Source organism: Triturus cristatus, chromosome 9 (genome assembly GCF_964204655.1).
Source record: "Triturus cristatus chromosome 9, aTriCri1.1, whole genome shotgun sequence".
In the NCBI taxonomy this organism is placed as follows: domain Eukaryota; kingdom Metazoa; phylum Chordata; class Amphibia; order Caudata; family Salamandridae; genus Triturus; species Triturus cristatus.
The window spans coordinates 955,085,611-955,105,620 of NC_140592.1; the positions used below are offsets into that span (position 1 = coordinate 955,085,611).

General features: G+C 43.2%; 1 protein-coding gene across 4 annotated transcripts in view; it reads left to right on the top strand.

The window, feature by feature from the left end:
* KCNK10 (potassium two pore domain channel subfamily K member 10) overlaps window positions 1-20,010 on the top strand; it is a 375,826-nt gene that overhangs the window by 166,709 nt on the left and 189,107 nt on the right. The gene's annotated exons all lie outside the window — the stretch shown is intronic.

The following is a 20,010-nucleotide window of genomic DNA, read 5'->3' on the forward strand; positions in this document are numbered from 1 at the left end:
ACAAGTGTTTTGCTTACTTATACAAAGCCATGGCAATTGAGTGTTAGATGGCATGCTTACTCACTGAAAATCTTTACATAATCGGTTCTTCAACATAAAAAAGTTGACTGCATGAAACTCAGTTTTGCGGGGAGGGGAGGATTGGTTAGTAATCACATGAAATGTAATGAAATACCAGTATTTGTAAAGCGCACAACTACCTCTGAAGTGGTGTCCCGTCTCTGGGGGCCCTCGGGAAGATTAAGCAAGCTATTGCCTAGAGTCACATGGTGCTGGGCTAACCTGCCACCGGTAATCAAACCGTGAACCCCGTAGTCCGGAGTCAGGCACCCTGGCCGCTGCGCCACACCTCTTCCACAACATGTGAACCTTGTTGTCCCAAGGACACAATGGCTGTCAGGGCCAAAGTTTTGGAATCCAGAGCGCCATATATAAGCAGATACAGCAACTATAATACCTGATATTGCGATGTGTAGCTTTATTGTAAAATTTTAACTTGCAGCAGCGGCCCTCAACAGAACTTTTTAAATAGGCGGGACTTCGCGTTTTAATGCTTAGTTAGATCACATATTATTTTATACGTTGCCTCACTGACTATAAGAAATGAATTAAAAACACGGCACATTCAGAAGACAGAACTTTGCTTAATGGATTATTTGATGAGCATTTCAAAGATGCACCTCATAAATGTGGCGCAATTTTACATACCCCATACATGGGCCAATGCTTAAAATAAGTGATTAGAGGTCGACAAAGAATGAAAAGTGTTAAGGTATGGTGATAGTAGTGGGGAAGAAGAAGATGCAAAGTGACACGATTGTGAGTGTACAATCGAGTGGATGCTAATGGGGCAGGGTGAAATGTCACCTATGACTTTCACGATGAAGGGATTGCAGTGAGTAGAAAACGAGTAATGGAGGACCGGGGAACATATTCAACATGAGGTGACTGCTGGGAAAAATAGCTCGTCTGGAAGAGGAAATGGGGGGAAATAGATGTCTGTCTGAGATAACTGCATCCGCAGTATATCGTGGAGGGCGTTAACTATGCCTGTGTGGGATGGCTATGTCGGGCGGTGGCTCAGGTATGCCTGCTATACGTGATAACATGTCAGCACCACCGACCCTCACTAACAGCGCTCAGCCCTGACTTCCCTCCTCACCTGCCCTCTCTGCTCCAACTGTCTGTCACGGCTTTCCCCCAGATGGTGGCAGCGTCTCTCATGGAGGACTCTCCAGCTCACACACAATGCCCCGTCCTCCGCCCGCAACCCTCAGCCCGTGCTTCCACCCTCCGCTGCCGTATGCCAGGTCTGAAATCAAAAACAAGCACAATCCCCAATGAAAACAAAGATATAAACAAGCACAAGTTCTACTAAAAAGCCCAAAGTAGCTCCTCACTTCGACAATAGCGAAACAACTGAAGAGAAGAATTAATTGACATTAAGGATATAGCTCCATCAAAGTTCAGATACGCACTTGGAACAATTATTACACTATAGGTGCTTGTTAATTTTTCAAAAAGATAAATTAAATGGGAGATACACAAAATCTTTCTGACTTGTTTAATTTAATTTACTTTCAATTTTTTTCAAGATAAGACAGTTAAACAAGAAGTAATTGTTAAATAGCGTTCTCAGTTAGACTATTTGTTAACTTTACGGAGAAACTTTCACTTCTAAGATCGCCACCACGTCGCTTACACTAAACAGTGCTTTTGTATAGATGGACAGTCCCTAATTTTCACGTATGGTGAACAATTACTGTCCAGGCTCATTCACTGTCAAACTGTTAAAAGAAGCAAGTTTTCCGATGGTAATCTAAAAGCGAGATCATAAACTAAGATACTGATGTGATACATGTGAAAACAACAGTAACAAGCATTTGCAATGCAATAGGACTCGCATTTACACGAGACCTACTGCATTGCAAATGGGAGTGCGGGTGGGCGGGGGGCAGGAGGGCAAGAAGGCACAAACAACGGAAGTGCGGGCGGGTGGGGAGGCAGAAAGGAATGGGAAGAAAATAGCGCTCACAATCTAAATAACACATATCATGCAACACTCGAAGTAAAGGGGCCAGTAGCCATGGAAGGATACATGGTTGTTATAAGGAGGGACTAACAGCCTATGAACCAATCGAAAGGCAGCATTTAGAAAGGACAAAGACACAAGCAAATGAAAAAGTTTGGCGGGGGAGTGTGCGGAGCTTCCACTCCATACTCCATTACTTCATGCCTCGCAGAGCGAGCAGCTCATGCGCGCTGCCGCAATAGGCTCAACCTAAAAAGAAAGTGCACAAAGGCTGAGGAGATGACATGAAAGGATGCAGTGATGTGGACATGTGAGAGAGAGTGGAAGTAATTGAAAACCCAGTAAAGGCATAAGTCTTAGAGTGACATGCACATAGTATCCCGGGACACTGCAAACAAAAGGGTGGGAGAGACTGAAAGAGGGAGGAGAGAAAAACAGAGCGATAGAGATGCATAGAGAAATAGAGATAGAGAAGGAAAGCAAACATGTATGAGTGAGAGAGGTAAAGGGAAGTAAAAGCAAGAGCGTGAGAGAAGTGGGACTTCAATGACATAGAAACCAGGAAATAACACTTTGGAGATTTCTACCACATAATAAACATCTGCCTTCTCTTCGAAGAGCTAACAATGGCAGAAAATTCGGCAAAATAGCTGTCAGTCTGTGACGCCATCATAGACCCAAAGGCTCATGATATGTCATAATCTATACACAAGCACACCTTTGGCGATACTGGCAAACCAACAAACCCTGCCAATAAAACAATATTTCTTTATTGGAAATGTTGTAGCAGAAGTGCAACTTCAGCTCACATGCAGCTAGAAGTTTCATCACTCTATTCTCCCTCCTAATTACTCTTCCTCTCTCCCCAGAGCCTAGAAGTTGTTTTATTCACAGCGTGCAGCGCTATATAGCTCAAACTTAGGCCCACTGTTTCATTGCAGTAAAATAAAACCTACAGAAACAAATTCCTGCCTCATCGCTGGTCCACACTAATAGCATTTTCCCTCCCACTGAATCCCTGCACAAATGCTTCAAATTCCCTTGGTGCACAGTTGAGAGGACAAGAAACAAGCATTGGCAAAACCAGCAGGTCTTGCCCATGCAGGAAATTGGCTTTGCCAATGTTTTTAGCCATGTTGTGCAACAACTGCGCATTATAGCTGAAATTTAAAGAATACAAAAAGCTTTATGACGTGCTAAGCTCCAGAGAGTGGGTTGTAAGGCAACACGGAGGAAGGAAGGTGAAGTGACGCGGTCCGGAAAAAAGTACTATGACACAACCAGCAGTGTCCACATCATAGCTCTTTTGTTTTTGTTATGGCAGATGGGGAGGCAACATGGACAACGGATGTAGGGCGGACGGGTGGGTGGGGCCGCACGGACTATGGTATGAAGGAGGGGTGAAGGTCACTAGGATGCAGCTAGCATTGGCCATGTCACAGTACTTTATTTGTTATGGCCAGGAAGGGGCAACACGGACTGCGAAGGGGGAGCAGACAGATGAGAGGGGCATCATAGACAACAGAAGGAGGTAGGGCTAGTGAGTGCAAGCAAATATAGACAACAGATAGAGGGTATGCGAACAGCAACATGCACAAATTGAATGAGGGTGGGGGCAAGGCAACAGGGACAACTGGAGGGAGGGTGGGGGTAAGACAACATGGACAACTGCAGGGAGGGTGGGGGCAAAGCAGCATAGAGAGCAGGAGGGAGAGTGGAGGGAAAGCAACACAGAGAGTTGAGGGAGGGTGGAGGTAAGGCAACATGTACAACTAGAAGAAGGGTGGGGGCAAGGTAACACAGCCAACTGAAGGGTGGAGGTAAGGAAACATAGACAACTTTAGGGAGGGTAGGGGGAAGGCAGCATTAAGAGCAGGAGGAAGAGTGGGGAAAGGCAACACAGAGAGTGGGAGGGGGGTGGGGGAAGCCAACAGGGAGAGAGGGTGGAGGAAAGGCAATACGGATAGCGGGAGAAAGGGTGGAGGCAAGGCAACACCATTCATCGGAGGGAGGGGCAATGCAACACAGTTAATAACAGGGAGGGAGGGTCAAAGCAACTCAGTCATGGGAGGATGGGTGGGGGAAGGCAACAGAGTGAATGGAAGGGAGGGTGGGGCCTAGGCAACAGGCACAACAGAAGGAGGGAGGGAAGATGGTGCAAGTCAACATGCACTATGTAAAGAGGGAGTGTGCGTGATTAGTTGCAAGCAGGATGAAAAATGAGGAACACAGAGGGTTGAGAAGTAAACGAGGGAGCCAAAAGAAAAGATTCACTCTGGTATAGTGCTTAAAAACAATGTAAATACTAGCAGCTAAAAAATGAACTATGGAAGGACACAAGTAAAGTGTCCATACTTCAGGGAAGGGACAAACACATAAAGCCTACATCAGCTGACTTATAAGAAGCAGCAAATGAGATTGACAATGAAGACAACCAATGGTAAGCAATGGGTGGCCTCTAAGCCTACCAATAGAAAACAAAAAGTCTCAAACAGACAGTGCATGCACCACTTTTGAGGTGCATGCATGAATGTTGAATGGACTTGAAGGGGCAGTATTTGTTTTGAGGGAATGCATATTGTACCAGCTGGACTATGTTGGACATAGAGACGTTATTATTTCTTCACACAAAGTGCTGTCTGGACTATGTGACTGGAGCAGTTTTGGAGTATTTAGACAAAGTGTTGTTTTGAATTAATAGGAGAGCATTAGCTATGCAGTACATACACAAAGCCTTGTCTGGTATACAGAGGAAATCAGTTTTAAGCGTTGTATAGCATTTATATGATAGCATTAGTTAAGCAGTGCATGCACAAAGAGGTGCATACAAACTGTTGTATGCAATTTACAGGATATCATTAGTTAAGCAGTGTATGTACAAAGTGCATGCACTCTGCTCTATGGTGTTTAAAGGATAGCATTACTTATGAGGATAATGCACAAAGTGTAGCTTGGCCAAAATCGAGCTGAGGCCCATTTGAAGTGCAGTATTAAGTGTTGTATGGAATTTACAAGACAGAGTAGTTATCCACACAGCCAATTGAACTATGCAATTTTCCTGCTGCTGTGTCTTCTGTGAAATTACGGATTAGCCGCAGTTGCCACAGAATCCATCATCTGCTGGATAATCTGCATATTTTAACATAAATTACTGGTCACCTTAACCCTATGTTTGAGGGTTAAACTGGTACCAATGAGGTGAACTGAAGTTCAGATAGTTAACAAGTGTAAAGATCTCAAAATAATAAAGTAATGTTATCGCATTATATGTCTCATGCTCATGGCCGCCGGAATCATGCGATTATGAGCCCAATGCTTTTTTTGCATATTTATGGATTTGCCGCATTTGCCACAAAATCCATTATCTGCAGCAATATCTGCAGATTTTGGTTTCGAGCTCAAACGCATCAAGCTACTTAAATGTAATGACGTGTTTGCGTGCATTAGAAGGCCCTTCGCAAAGGTTAACTGGTCATCTTTCAGTTGCTTATTTCTGTATTTGGTTGTTAAACTGGTACTGATGAGGTGAAATCTTTTCCCAAACAGTCTTACAAGGTGTAAAAACAACAAAATAATGAGTAAAGCTATCAAACAATGTGTCACATTTTGAAGCATAATATGCCTTTTCTTGTTGCATGATTTAGTCAAGCCTGCTGCATAATTCGGTGTGCCCTGACGTAAAATTTTAGTGCTCCTGATTTTACTACATAATTAGTCTTTTCTTGCCACATAATTTAGTAAAACCTGCCACATAATTTGGTCCTTCCCTGATGACTAATTCCAGTGGCAGTTGCACTGGCTGTGTATTTTCAGTGCTTTCTGGGCCTGGAAGCCATTTTGGGATGCATGCTCAAAGTGTTGTATAGACTATATGGGTTGGGCTTGTGTGTAGGGGAATACACAAAAATGTGGTGTGGGATGTGGAGGGATGTTTGAAGTGCATGCACAATGTTGTGTGTTTTGCTGCGGGCAGTATTTGATTAATATGAACCAGGAGCACTCGTGAGATGATCGCACCAAATGCTATTCCAAGTACATGGAGTACTAACCTGCATGTCTTTGAAAGGCATCATTTAAGGTTTATGGACTGAGGTAGAGCCTTGGGGTGGTCGCCCAGATTGCTTCTGAAATACACTGAGCTCGGAAAGGCTTGGAGGTTACACACATGGCTGTTTGAACTCAATGGCACTGACAGAAGTTATAAAACACATGCATCTGTTTGTTCATTGTTTTAACTATATAGATCTGCTACGCATTGTGGATGGGTGCATATTTGGTTTTTGAAGATACTGCACCGTCCTATGTTTTATGATGCACACAAACACTATTTTACTCTATGGGGCTGAGAGGATTGTTGCACTAAATGCCATTTTAAATGGAAGAAACTGGGTAAGTGCATGGCATTTGTTGCCTGGGCAGGACGTGTGGAGAAGAGGAGACCCTTTCAGTTCACTTTCAGGGTTATTTTCTCATATATTTGGTGAGTCGCTAGTTGACAACTCATCATCTTTCAGCATGGCCACACAACTCACCATGATTCAATCCAAAAGACATAAGTAAAATCACATCACTATTATTTGCACAGATTCTAGACTGGCACATGACAAAAGTAAGCAATAATCTTAAATGGTTTCCATACCTATTAACTACATTTAGGCATATGCCCTGAACACAGGGCTGTTGCTTGACTCCTTTAAGCACTGATGTCAGGAATAAAATGGACGCAGTAGTGCCCTCAGCTGTATGTCTTCAATATGTACAATATACTCTTGATGTTGCGGGGCTCACACAGATCTGCCGATGCCCTTGTGCACCAGATGGTGGCACGCTGAGATCTGCTGGTACTCTCGTATTGCATATGGGTCACACACAAATCTGTCAGTGCCCTCCAGGAGTAGCAGCAGGCAGGTTTGGATGAGCTGAAGTGGACTCGCTCTCCAATGTGCAGTCATAAAGGGGCCTTGCAGAGGGCTGAGTGCAGCAGGATTAACTCAGAATGAACTGGATGGTGAACATGAGCCTCTGCCATCCATCGCACCGAGCAGGAGTGGGTGTTGGAACAGTGTAAACAGTGTGTGGGCGGAGGAACTCCCTGGCAAGAAGTGACTTGGGGAGGGGGGGTAGGTCTCATGTATGGCATGTGGACCATAGTCTGCCCAGGGACAAACAGTATGTTACCCTCACCCACAAAAGAGCTGGGTGGAGACAAGGCAACATGAACAGCAGGAAGGAGGGTGGGGACAAGGGAACATGAACAACAGATGGAGGGAAGGCATGTAAGGGAATCAGATGGGCAGGGAGGAACATGAATCAAAGTGTGGAATATAATTGCCCATCCCCCAAAAACCACTGCAGTGGCATGCGTGCTGGTCAGTTTGCAACAATTTGTAACGCAATTTGTAACGCAAGATGGGGAGCCTTTTATCCCAAGCTCAGTGCAGTGTAGGGTACTCTATGCCCTCAGCACCCTATGTAACTGTCATCTTGGTAACCTTATATGGTTGCCTTTCCTTTTCAAGCAAGGCATTTGGAGAAAACATGTTTTTTAGTATCTGAACTTCACTTGTTGCCTGTGGGCTTCCTTTTGATACTCTGAAGCAATGAACCAGAACAAGAAAAAACTGCTGCCAAATGTACGCTCCTCACCTACCTAGAAAGCAAGATAAAAGCATGGATAGAAAATGACCCAAAGCAGCTTCTGAGTATACAGGGAAAGCGAAATGCGTAAACAACTCCTCAGCAGAACAGTGCCAATCAAAGGTACGAATATTTTTTCAAGCAACATTGTTTCCCTGTTTCCCTGAGAAAATCCTGGATTTTGATACAGGAAACCAAGAATAAAATAGTCCACCAAACGAACAGATAAACAACTAAAGCCTAAAGATACAGTACTTGGTTCCTGCTCCATGGGAGGAAGCCAAAGACAAAAAGGAGTAACAAAGAGGAAGGACTGAACAGTAACAAGCAAGGCTATTTAATGGACACTGTAACAAACATATTAAAAGCACTAGATGGGCTGTAAGCCACACAGTATATACAATAGGTCTCAAAGCTTGACCTAAAAATAGCGGGTGACCAGAGTCGGACAGGCCTTTTATTCCACTGGGCATTTCCTCAGTAGAGTGGAGCCATTGTAGGCCAGTTTTGAAATCAAGGACCGCTCCTGGTGCCTCTGCCACTGTTTCCTACTCCCTAAGGTTAATTGTAGCAGGCACAGAGAAGTTCGTAAAAAGAGAGAGAGAGGGAGGGAGGGGAAAGATAGAGAGAAATCAAACAGAGAGGAAGAGGAGTGAGAGGAGAGAAGAAGAGAGAGAATGAATGGAAAGGGTGAAAGGATGAACTCTAAAGGAGCTAAAGGGAGCAGCTGGTTTGAGCATTTTTTGCCAGGATTGATTTGGTTCCCTAGTTCGGCCCTGGAGGTGACAAATTGTTTACCATTAGCGAGGAGACAATGGCCCGCCATCATCAGCAAACCACCTCCAAAAACACCCTGAAGCCCCAGGTGTCTTATGCGTCCCTTCACCACAAGAACATGGCTGCACCCTTTCAGAGACAGGCGCAATTAGATAGATCTTACAGGGAACTGGAATGTCTCCTGTTCTATGGGAATAGAGTAGCATTTGCATATTTTCTAGACCCGGACAAGGTTTCTATTACTATAAACAACCGCAAAGGACCGCACTCCGCTAAAACCCGGGACATGTATCGGGTCTAGAGATCATCAGTTAAACAAGTACTTACTTGCACCCACTGGGGTGAACCACTCAAGAACTCCATCAGAGATCATCAGTTCAACAAGTACTTACTTGCACCCACTGGGGTGAACCACTCAAGAACTTCATGTACCAGCTTCCCTTGGGGCGACCCGGAGGAGGAGCTAGCGGAGTGCGGTCCATTGCGGTTGTTTATAAGGTTTCTATTACTGTTACAAATTTTGGCAAATTTTATGTGACTAGAAATTCACAAAAGGTTAAAGTTTTGCAGTTGCACAATTTCGCACATTTTTTCTTCTTTTGGGAACGTTTTCAAGCACAAAATGTCTTGCTGGAGACATTTTCTCCCCATCCTAGTCCTCCTGCCACTATCTCAAATGACTTTTGAACACAAGGTATGATCTTGCTTTGAATTTTTGCCAACTATACTCTGAACTAATTTTCATAAAAATTGTATATCCTTTGGTGTCGTTTTCCTAAACTTTTTTGAACAAATGCAATTTCACCCATGCCTATTATGTTGGCATAATTTTTGTGGCAACGAGAGGAACATTCAAATGATCTTTGGGTAGATGTTTAAAGCCCAGTTATTTTCAAAATCTGTCAGTAGCTAATTGTAAGCAGCACTTGGAACATAGACAACAGTGTGCCAAAGGGATAGGGCACTGCTGCTGGACAATGTCAGAATTCATTTTCCTTTTCTTTTATACTGGCTATTATCTCCTCTTCTAAATTAATTCTTTATCTTGAATTGAGTCCTGGCAACCAGACTGTCACTGATGGTGGCAGCACTTATGCTGCATTAGGCCGTGCGCGATGAAGGAAATGATCCCCCAAGCAGCGCAGTGATGCCGGATAAAGTCTGTCTCATCCAGTAATATCTTTTTTTTACTTCAGACAAGACATCAAACACTGTTAATGTATTTTCTTGTGCAGTGCCGGCGGTACTGGTATTGTGCCATGATAATCCCCTGCTAAACTACAGCATAACCATGACTATGGAAAACAAGTGGCCACAGCAGTAAGGAATAATTTAGACGTGTCTCTAATCGACTGATTAATTAGGCTAGATTGTAGCAGATCAGTATATTATTTGTATTGTTAGCATTCATCTCAGATTTCCTTTTTTTAAAAAAATGTTTTAAGGTCTGGCGTTAGCCAAGACCTTTTGATTTTACTAAAACTATATTACTGATAGGGTCTTTCAGCCAGGCGTCTTCATTTATTGGTCTTTCAGCCACCCGCCTTCATTTATTGGTCTGCTACTCTTTCATTTACATTTTTTCTTCCACCCACTGCAACATACAGCTCACTTCAGCAATTGGCTAACTTCACTGTGAGTGGTAGTATTCTGCCTTTTCACAAAGAATGCATCCAAACACAAAGTAGTTCCCTTCAGTGTCAGTAATTACTATGGAAAGCGTGATTTTTTTAAACAAAAAAACATTTTTTCTCTGAGGCATTTTTTTAAATTGTGAAAGGCTGGCTGATTCACCAGCAAATAAACTTTTGCAAACACCATGACAAAACAAAACAAAACAAGCATAGGCAAAGGAAATGGCTGGTAAGGAATACCAGCCCTATGATGCATCCCTAACATCTGTTTTTCTCTGTCTTCTCGTTGTCCTTCTCCAGACGCATGCTTGGTCACACAGAATGGGCTTCTCTCACAGTGCGAATCTTACCTAAGGTAGAATAGAGTGCCTCTCCATGCAGATCTGCTGCAGAATCCACATGCTTGCTATAGCAAGTTGTTGAACTTGTTTTCTAAGCTCACCTCCCATTTCTAAGTTCACATAGGAGGCCAAGCACCTTATGCTGCATAGAGTCCAGACCCTCTGCATGACAGAGGGGAAAAAACAGTGTATGTCTGATGGGCATGCGGTCCATGCTAAGCCCATCCGACATGCCGGGTTTAGATTGTTTATAGCGCTGATGCACATCGCTCTGTTAGCAAAATGGCGCCAAAAAACTGAGCCTATGCCTCTCCAGCAGAGCGCTGTATATCATTGCTTCAGACACAGTTCCACACCCGTGGGCCACATTAACAGCATGATTAACGGCACAGGGCAGGTTATTAGGACCAAGGAAAATACTTCTCTATGCTAGGGCAATCTTGCAGAAATTCCAATTGCTGAGTTTTGGGCATTTCTTGTAATTTCTCTTTTTTCTTACCCTTATGGCTTTTCCCGTAACTTGTATAAGCAGGAGACTAGCTTGAGTGGAAAATATCTTGGGGGAGTTGTAAAAGAGCTGCATGTGTGGCCCAACCATATGTGCTGCTCTGGCAATATTCATCTAGTGACATTAGAAACGGTACGTAAAACACATTGAGCGGGTATCTCGCGCGGCTACCTCCAGTTCAGTTTTCAGACAAATGACCGCCCAAAACATTGAGCAGATATTACAAGTGACTTTTGTACCCAAGGGCATATCTCATATACCATTTTCAACCAGGCCACCACCCAAGCATAATTCCCATAATGTACACAATTGTTGCAAAAATTCTGTGTATTGCGCACGATTTTTTTTTTACTATGTGGCCCACCAACGGTGGCTGACCCTGTCTAGTAGGCATCACTCCGCAGCACACGGTCAAATCATAGCTACAGAAAATGGGACCAGGATACCAGGGTTTTTCACACAATATTGCTCGCTGATATATTGATGAGAAGGGAAGAAAGTTAAGCAAGGCACCTGTGATGCCGAATTTGGATTCTCAGTCTACCTACCTTTACAGGCTGCAGCATCCAGAGTCACTATTATTTTTATCATTATTCAAAGGTTGTACAGCCACTCCTAGGCTAAATGGAATAGTTTCATAGACATTTTGGGGAAAGAGTAGCGTCTGATTCGAATGTGTCTTGCAACAGATATTTCATAGGGTGAAGAGTTAAATGTTGAATTCTCTCGTTTTGAAACATTATAATGTGTCTAAGACTGGTGTTGTGTCTGCCAGCTTAATCCTGTCACAATTAAATGGTAGCAGGAATGGAATATTGCTTTTGCCTCTCACGCTGTAACTAATGCAGAGAAGAAATATGTTATTAAAAAAGAATTATGTATCGGAGGAAGAACATTTTAGACACTATCTCTTGTGTATGCCAATCCTATTATAGACGAATCATTTATATTCTTGCTCCAGGAGGTGGAAATAAATTGACTGCATACATTTATAGCCTGAACTCGAAGTTGCAGAAGTATATTTTGAAGTGCTGAGAAATGTTTACGGTGAGTTGTTGGTCGAGGAAAGAAGGTTTGAAGACAAAGAAGAGGATGGGACACGGTAGCATCGACCTTTGATGGTGTAGTGCACTGTAGAGGAGCAACATGTGAGCATTGGAAAATGTCTGACAAAGATTAGAAGGTTATTTAGAAAGTTAACATATAAGCACAATTTGAATACCTTTACTTAAAAAATAGAAAAGGAGTAAAAGTATTTTTTTTTATCAAGTCTCAAACGAGTGTAGGTTGGAATTTATTGTCGAAGCATATCAAATTGGTTTGTCCCAGGAGGAATACAAGGAATCTTTCGGAGCCTGCGCAAATCAGCTCTGCAGAGGTGTCAGAGGGAATATTGTTGTGGCAAGCAATGGATTTGGTGGACACAGTAAAAGATCTTGAAGACTCTTGTGCCACCTGTTACTTTAATGAGATATCCAGAAACTGATTGGAAGATGACTGTATTTGATAATGTAGGGAGAATTTCATAGTTTTCTGTCTCAATATGGATTAGGTTTAGGTTCAGTGTACCATTATTTTCAATGCCCTGAGGTGATGGTCCTGATGTGTTGGCCTTGGAAATTAAATCACTTAGGGGCCAATTCTGATCTCGGTCGGAAGGGCACCGAATCGGGTTCGGCCGGAAAAACTACGAGCTGTACGCGTGTTTTCCAGCCGACTCATACAGCTGTACGAGCGAGCAAGTACGATGCGAGCTACATGAAATTCACCGACCGAGTCGTTTCTGGGTCCGAACCGCTCCGTACGTCCCGGTCGGAAGCTAACCGTGGCGTGCAATGGATGTGATTTACAACCAAGCCTGTACGATGCACGCGTCGGACAGCCTGTACGAGCCGGAGTGTCCGGCTCACAAAAGCTCCTGGAGTCGGACTTTGGGGGTCCGCGTCGGACCCCCTGACACCCGCAGCCCTACGACTCGGACACAGGGAGAGACCTGTGGGTCTCCCCAACACAGGCATGTATGGTGCGGGTGGCACCGACGCGTACCCACTGTAGGGGGCGCACTTGTTCGAGACGTACCTATTCAGTCAATGGGAGCACATGTACGCGTCGTACGACCGGCTCCCATTGACTTCTATGGGAGTCCGACCGAACCGAGTCCGACAGCATACGTGCGCATCGTACTCGCTCGATCGGACTGTAAGAGTCCGGCTCGGTCGGAAAACACTCCGGATCCGACTCGGTCGGAGTGCTTTCCGACCCGGATCGGAATCGGCCCCTTAGTGTTGAAATTAGTTTTGTACTGTTCCACAAGTTCTATATTATTTAATTGTCTGTGTCATCACCCTAGGTTTTTTCCTCACAGTCTTGCTGTTTCTTAGTTTCTCCAAAATAGGAAAGTGCATTGTGACTTGTTGAGACATGTGATGTCAAAAGGCGAAATGTAGATGTACAGCGTGAAAGTTAGAATGTGCTGAAGTTGGTATGTAGGACAGAAATGATTGAAGCTTGACTTGATATAACCTGTTTTGTGTTTTACATCCTCCTGGAAATGTCTTACTTAATTGCCACCACTCCACCAGCACATCCATCCTTGGAGCAATATGCTCCACTGCTATCCACACCACCTAATTCCAACCCCTAGTGACATATCATGTTCAATCCTTGGATTTAATTCCAGTTCAAGGGTAAATTCAATTTGTACATCCCATACATTGTAGCACAACTTTCCTCTCTAGCACAACAAAATTACCAAAAAGTAGTTCATATTTGGACTTGACTACAATGCTAAATCGTCAGATAAAAACTGAGAAACACACTGTAAGAAACAATAGAACAGACCACATTGACAGTAACATGCAGAAACAGTAAGCAGAGGAGTGACAGCTTGTCATTAACAGGTCTTCACTGCCAAACTTCTAGCACCACCTCACAAATATTACTCCCTCTGAACCCACATTACAGCCACCATTTTGCCTCTCCACTCTTCCAGGGAGCCTCCAACCTTCCATATCAGTAAAGTCACTTCCAAAATACCATGAACCGACCTCACCCGTTGGTCCTCCACCTCAACTAGCATTTCACTTAAGCAATACACTCCTAATTCTCATATCCCAATACTTTACTCAAATCAGATATCTTCTGCTTCCCTAACTGGCATCGTACAGTTCCACCTCTCTGCTTCAGGCAATTTACTAAACTAGCAACATCGGTTCAAGCCCGTGAAGCACTAAGTTCCCCTCACTCTGTCACAACAATCAGACCTGTCTTTAAAATGTTAACCCCTACTCTCAACTCCATCTCCAGTGAATCTTTCACCCTTTTTAGTCCCATTCCATCCACCTAGCCTTCTAATATCAAATGGCAAGGAATAATTAACTTGTCAATGACCCACCCATATCCACAAGAAGCCTCAACCTACATCCCAAGCATAAGCTGACTGTATGTGTTATAACTTTAAAATCACTCCACACCCTTACTCTTTAGTGGGGAAACCAAACAATACACCTCATTCCTAATCTCAGCTTCTCCTTTGATCCTTTGATTCTTTCACCACTCCTTTACCCTAGCAATTTTTAATGAGATTATTTGAACCTGTGGCACACAAACATCAGGGCAGTTTATTACTTCATAACAATAATGACCTTGTGAAAGACCTCAGTACTTAAAGATCAAAGAATCGTTGGGATCTTCTTGATGTAGGGCAAATATGGGCTTCACCACTACAGCCTTTGTATCCCTTGCAAAAGCAAATGCATGCACATGTCTGATAAGACATTCAGTGAGGCTACATGAGACACTGAAACAGACTTCAAAAGGTAGCTGCTGTCATCTCGAGAGGAAAGAAGGATATGCACGTGCTTTGAGTAGCAGGTGGATGTATTGTATAGTGTGTGGCTCAACTCACCCAAAAGGACACATTTCCTGTGTCAGTGTCTTTGTATTTATGCAGTGACTCTACTAACATCATGAGAGGAACATGTGTTCAATGATGAGGTGAAACAGTGTTGTTCAAAAGTAGGTTGGATTAGGGTATCATTTGTGGTTGTAGTTGACTGAGAGTTTCCTGGGTGACTTTTTGTTTGTTTGGTGAGTGCAATTGATAACCTCTATGTCAAGACTGATGGCACAGATAATATACTTGTCCATCTGTACTTTTCGAATCTGCTGTTGTGTCTCAGCGAAGTTGTTCTGGACGGCCTGGTCGAGGTCTGTTGAGGCCTCGGGTTGAGAGGTGGTGAGGGCCTGTGACCACTGAGTTTCGGTGACCTTGCTCCAGCTTCTGTGGGAGGAGATCTCATGGGTGGTGATGGTGTGGTCAGTCCAGGTGAGTGCTTTGGTGTAGCTGGATTTGATTCTGTCGCTTGAGGTGAAAATGGGATCGAGTGTGTGTGTGACTGTGCAGGAGTTCGGTGACCAGTTATGTGAGGCTGATTTTGTTCAGGTTCTCCAGGAGGGTGGTGGATTTGGCATCATTGGGGTCATCATTGTTGAAGTTGAGGCCGCCGAGTAGGAAGTAGTGATTAGAGTCAATTACTAAGGGGGTGTTGAAGCTGGGGATGGCGTCGCGGAAAGTTGTTCTGGTTCCCGGGGGTCAGTAGGTGAGGGTGCCTCTTATTGTGGTCTTAGGGACAGTTTGCAGTAGGAAGTTGAGGTGTTCCATGAGAGGTGTGGAGTCGTCATTGGTGATGGTGCATCTGATGGTTTCCTTGAAGATGATGGCGATGCTGCCACCTTGTTTGTTGCGTGATCTCAGTGTAATATGTTTTGGTTTTAGGTGGTATTTTTTAGTTAAAATTAGAAAAACATTGATTACACACCCTTAAACCCCAAACTGGAGGGCACGTCCTATGAAGATAAACATATTTACAAAACCACGTTGTACTAAGAAGAAAAGCAAAGGCTGCAATCAAGGAATCAAAATAAAGGCTAAATGATAAATGATGACCAGGTTCGCATACCCACATTTTGAATTTCACACTTGATCAATCAAAATCACAGTACAATCACACTTTTCTAACAAACAAATTAAAAAATAATCAAAAGGTGATTCAAAATTAAAAAGGGGAGAACCGACAGAGAAGTAATAAGAACAGCATATATATTAAGGAGAGCAAATACATAATGCAAAATAAGTTAGAAATCAACACTGTAAAAAAGCAAGCATGCACATTACGCAAGCAGTAAGCATCTCAGTGCATAAGCCTTCAGCTTCACAACCATCACTAATCAGGCCACAGGCAAAGCACAGCTACACATGCACACACTTTTAGACACCATAAAATTATAGAGGGTATCACCCACAATCCACTCCAAACTCTATGTTGGAGAATGGATTGGACCTTTCACCATCCATCCCTCCCAAGCTCTCTGTCACACCCTCTCAGATGACTTCCACAGCAAGGTCACCAACATCTACAACAACCGCTCAAACCAGACTCATACTGGACCTCCCCAAATGAACCCACACCATCCCCCACCTGGGAGACCTCCCCTTGCACATTCAGACACATCCAGAAGAGATGCCAGGTCAAAATCCTTATGCACACCTACAAAGCCCTCCCCGACCTCGGGCCTTCCCACATCAACCATCAACAGAACTTCCACCAACCCTGCAGACACTTATGCTCCTCTTCACTCGTGCACACACCCAGCATCCGTTGCAGCCGCGGTAGTGGACGCTCCTTCTCCCACATCGCTGCCAAACCATGGAATGCCCTACCCCTCCAGCTCTGAGCTTCCTTGCTGGCAGACTTCAGAAAGAGACTCAAGACCTGGCTCTTCGAGGAAGACACAGCACCCAGATTCCTCTAGGGGTGACAGTGTTGTGCTTTACAAATGCTCTTTGATTGATTGGAAATCCACCATAAGTCACCGAAAACCAGTTTGAAGCCTCAACTGAAATGGATGGAGCTTTTGAGTGGCAGTATAAAACAAAGTATATCAATGACTAGATCTAGCCGGAATCATTGTAACTGGTCACAACATATTCCACCAGTTTATAAAATTGTCCATGTGGGAACTGTAAAATAGGTCCTCATCTGCCCCTACTGGCCTGTCCGAGACATTGGAAAATGGGAGATATCCTTATAGGTCACTGTGCCTCTCAGTGGGTTCACTGCTGTCAATGCATATCTCACTCATCATTTACATAGAAGATACACAACCACGAATCACAGTTTGTAAAGCCCTCAAAGAAATCAGGCAAGTTGAAAATAAACCTTGAGGCCGTTTAACATTATATTTCTTTATTGTTCTTAGTCAATTTTTGGTATACAAATCTGTGTCTATTATCAATAATATCATGTTTGATATGTATTGATATACTTAATTAGGCCATGTATGAATGGATAAGAATGTATGAAAAGTATTAATAACAATTATATAATCATTTTGTACGTATTACATAGACCAAAACTGAAATTGTATATGTACCAAAATTGTTCTTAATATCGCATGTTTTCTTATTATTTATAAAGACTTAATATCTACAAAAACATTTCTTACCAAAACTTGATTTATAAATATAAAAATAATAGAAATTATATTTTGATACTTTCTCCTCTCTGGTCACACACTGTTTTTGATCAACGTAGGTCCACTTTTAACTCATTTCCTAAGTGTTTTTTTCAGAGGTACCCCTATTCTGACACATATCTCACTCATCATTTACATAGAAGATACACAACCACGAATTACAGTTTGTAAAGACCTCAAAGAAATCAGGCAAGTTGAAAAAAAACCTTGAGGCCGAAGGCTGATTGGTTTGGAATTGTCACCAGAAGGCGAGATGGCATCATTGACTCATACTCCATATTATCTCCTTTTGCCAACAGTAAAACGCTAACATATTTATTGAAAACATTAAAGTGCAGTACTGTACTGTTTTCCTTTCTGTGGCACAAAGGTCAATTGGATTATAAGAAGCATTTTTTAGGTTGCGCTGTGCTTGTGAGATCTATTGTTTTTGATATAAGCTTAAAAGGGGCTTACATCCCTCCCCCCTGTCTTTCCTGGCTTTTAATTGGTTCCTTTGTGAACCACTTAGTTTTCCGCCATTTCTATTGGCTGTAGCACATTTTCCTGCACTTTCCAATGCTTGTTCCTCGTCTGCTGCTCTTATCAGTTTCCCGTAGCCAAAATACTGTTAACATCCACTTTGGTGAAACTGTTTTTCATAAAGTTTTGACATTTTCTGCTTTTTCATCCTGCAGCAGATTTATATGGCAACTTATCACCTGGAGAGATTAAGTGATTTGCCCAGAATCACAAGCTGTTGCACAACCGAGACTCGAGCCGGGATCCCCAACTCTCGAGTCAGCAGCTCTGGCTGCTGTGTCACATTCTCTCCATTTCTGTCTTACATGTCAGGTAGCTCTTTCCTTCGTCCCGTACGATGATTGATAAAAACAGCTTTTTATACATCACATAGGCGAAACCGATGCATTACCAATGCTTGTTCCGTTGAAGTCAGGTGTTTAGACATCACACTCTGTATAGTTTAGCTAACAATGTGTCTTCATTGCAATGAAACTTTTCTTTCAGGTTTTTTTACCTTTTATGTAAAGAATACTGATTACACAAAGGGTTATCAAAAACCTGGGAAGTATATTTAATGCTTTCATTATCTGAATGCATTGCGATGCTTAGAGACTAAGGGGGTCATTGGCATGGTGGGCGGATCGCCAAAACACCCCGCTGGACGGCCTGTTACCTCCCGCCACATTAGCATGGCGGGGGGTACCGCGGCGGACAGAAAGACCGTCCACCGCTTTTCCGCCGGTAGGCAATTGTCACGATTGCCTACAGGACGGAAAAGGCCTACAATATGGTGGCTCGGGGATGCACTCCATCACAGGCGAACTGTCAAAATCCTTTTCATTAGGGAGCCCCCAGCTCCTTTCTCAAAGCCAGGCATGCAACACCCACTGGAGGGTTAAAATTAATTCAATGTGCACTACGGATACCAGAATCCTTAGCACAATGGCTCACCTGCAACCTATTAAAGGTATTTAAATGAAAAAAAACGAGTGCACATTGTTTGTTTGCGCGAGGCTGAGGACTGCCTTTGAGAAAGGAGCTGGGGGCTCTGAAACATGTTAGGCCGTGAATAAGCTCAGCAATGCAACGGCCGGTTCCCCTAATGAAAAGGATTTTGACAGTTCGCCTGTGATGGAGTGCATCCCCGAGCTCGGGACACACTTTGAAGGAGATAGATAGATAGATAGATAGATAGATAGATAGATAGATAGATAGATAGATAGATAGATAGATAGATAGATGGATGGATGGATGGATGGATGGATGGATGGATGGATGGATGGATGGATGGATGGATGGATGGATGGATGGATGGATGGATAGATAGATAGATAGATAGATAAGATGATAGATAGATAGATAGATAGATAGATAGATAGATAGATAGATAGATAGATAGATAGATAGATAGATAGATAGATAGATAGATAGATAGATAGATGATAGATGGATGGATGGATGGATGGATGCATAGATAGATAGATAGATAGATAGATAGATAAGATGATAGATAGATAGATAGATAGATAGATAGATAGATAGATAGATAGATAGATAGATAGATAGATAGATAGATAGATAGATAGATAGATAGATAGATAGATAGATAGATAGATAGATAGATAGATAGATAGATTGAAGCTGAGGACTGCCTTTGAGAAAGGAGCTGGGGGCTCTGAAACATGTTAGGCCGTGAATAAGCTCAGCAATGCAACGGCCGGTTCCTCTAATGAAAAGGATTTTGACAGTTCGCCTGTGTTGGAGTGCATCCCCGAGCTCGGGACACACTTTGAAGGATATATATATGTATATATATATATATATATATATATATATTATCTACTGGCGGTCGCCAGTAGTTATAGTTATAGTTAGGACCCTGTTTCCATAGGAAAACCGCAACATTCTATTTGGAATAACTTTGGCGCCGGTTGACGAATCCTCGCGAAATTTTCAAAACTAATGGGGCGCTACGCTCCGCTCCTACCCTGAAAGTCTCGGGGGAATTCGTCAAGCGGGGGCTGAGAAAAAAGGGGGGTC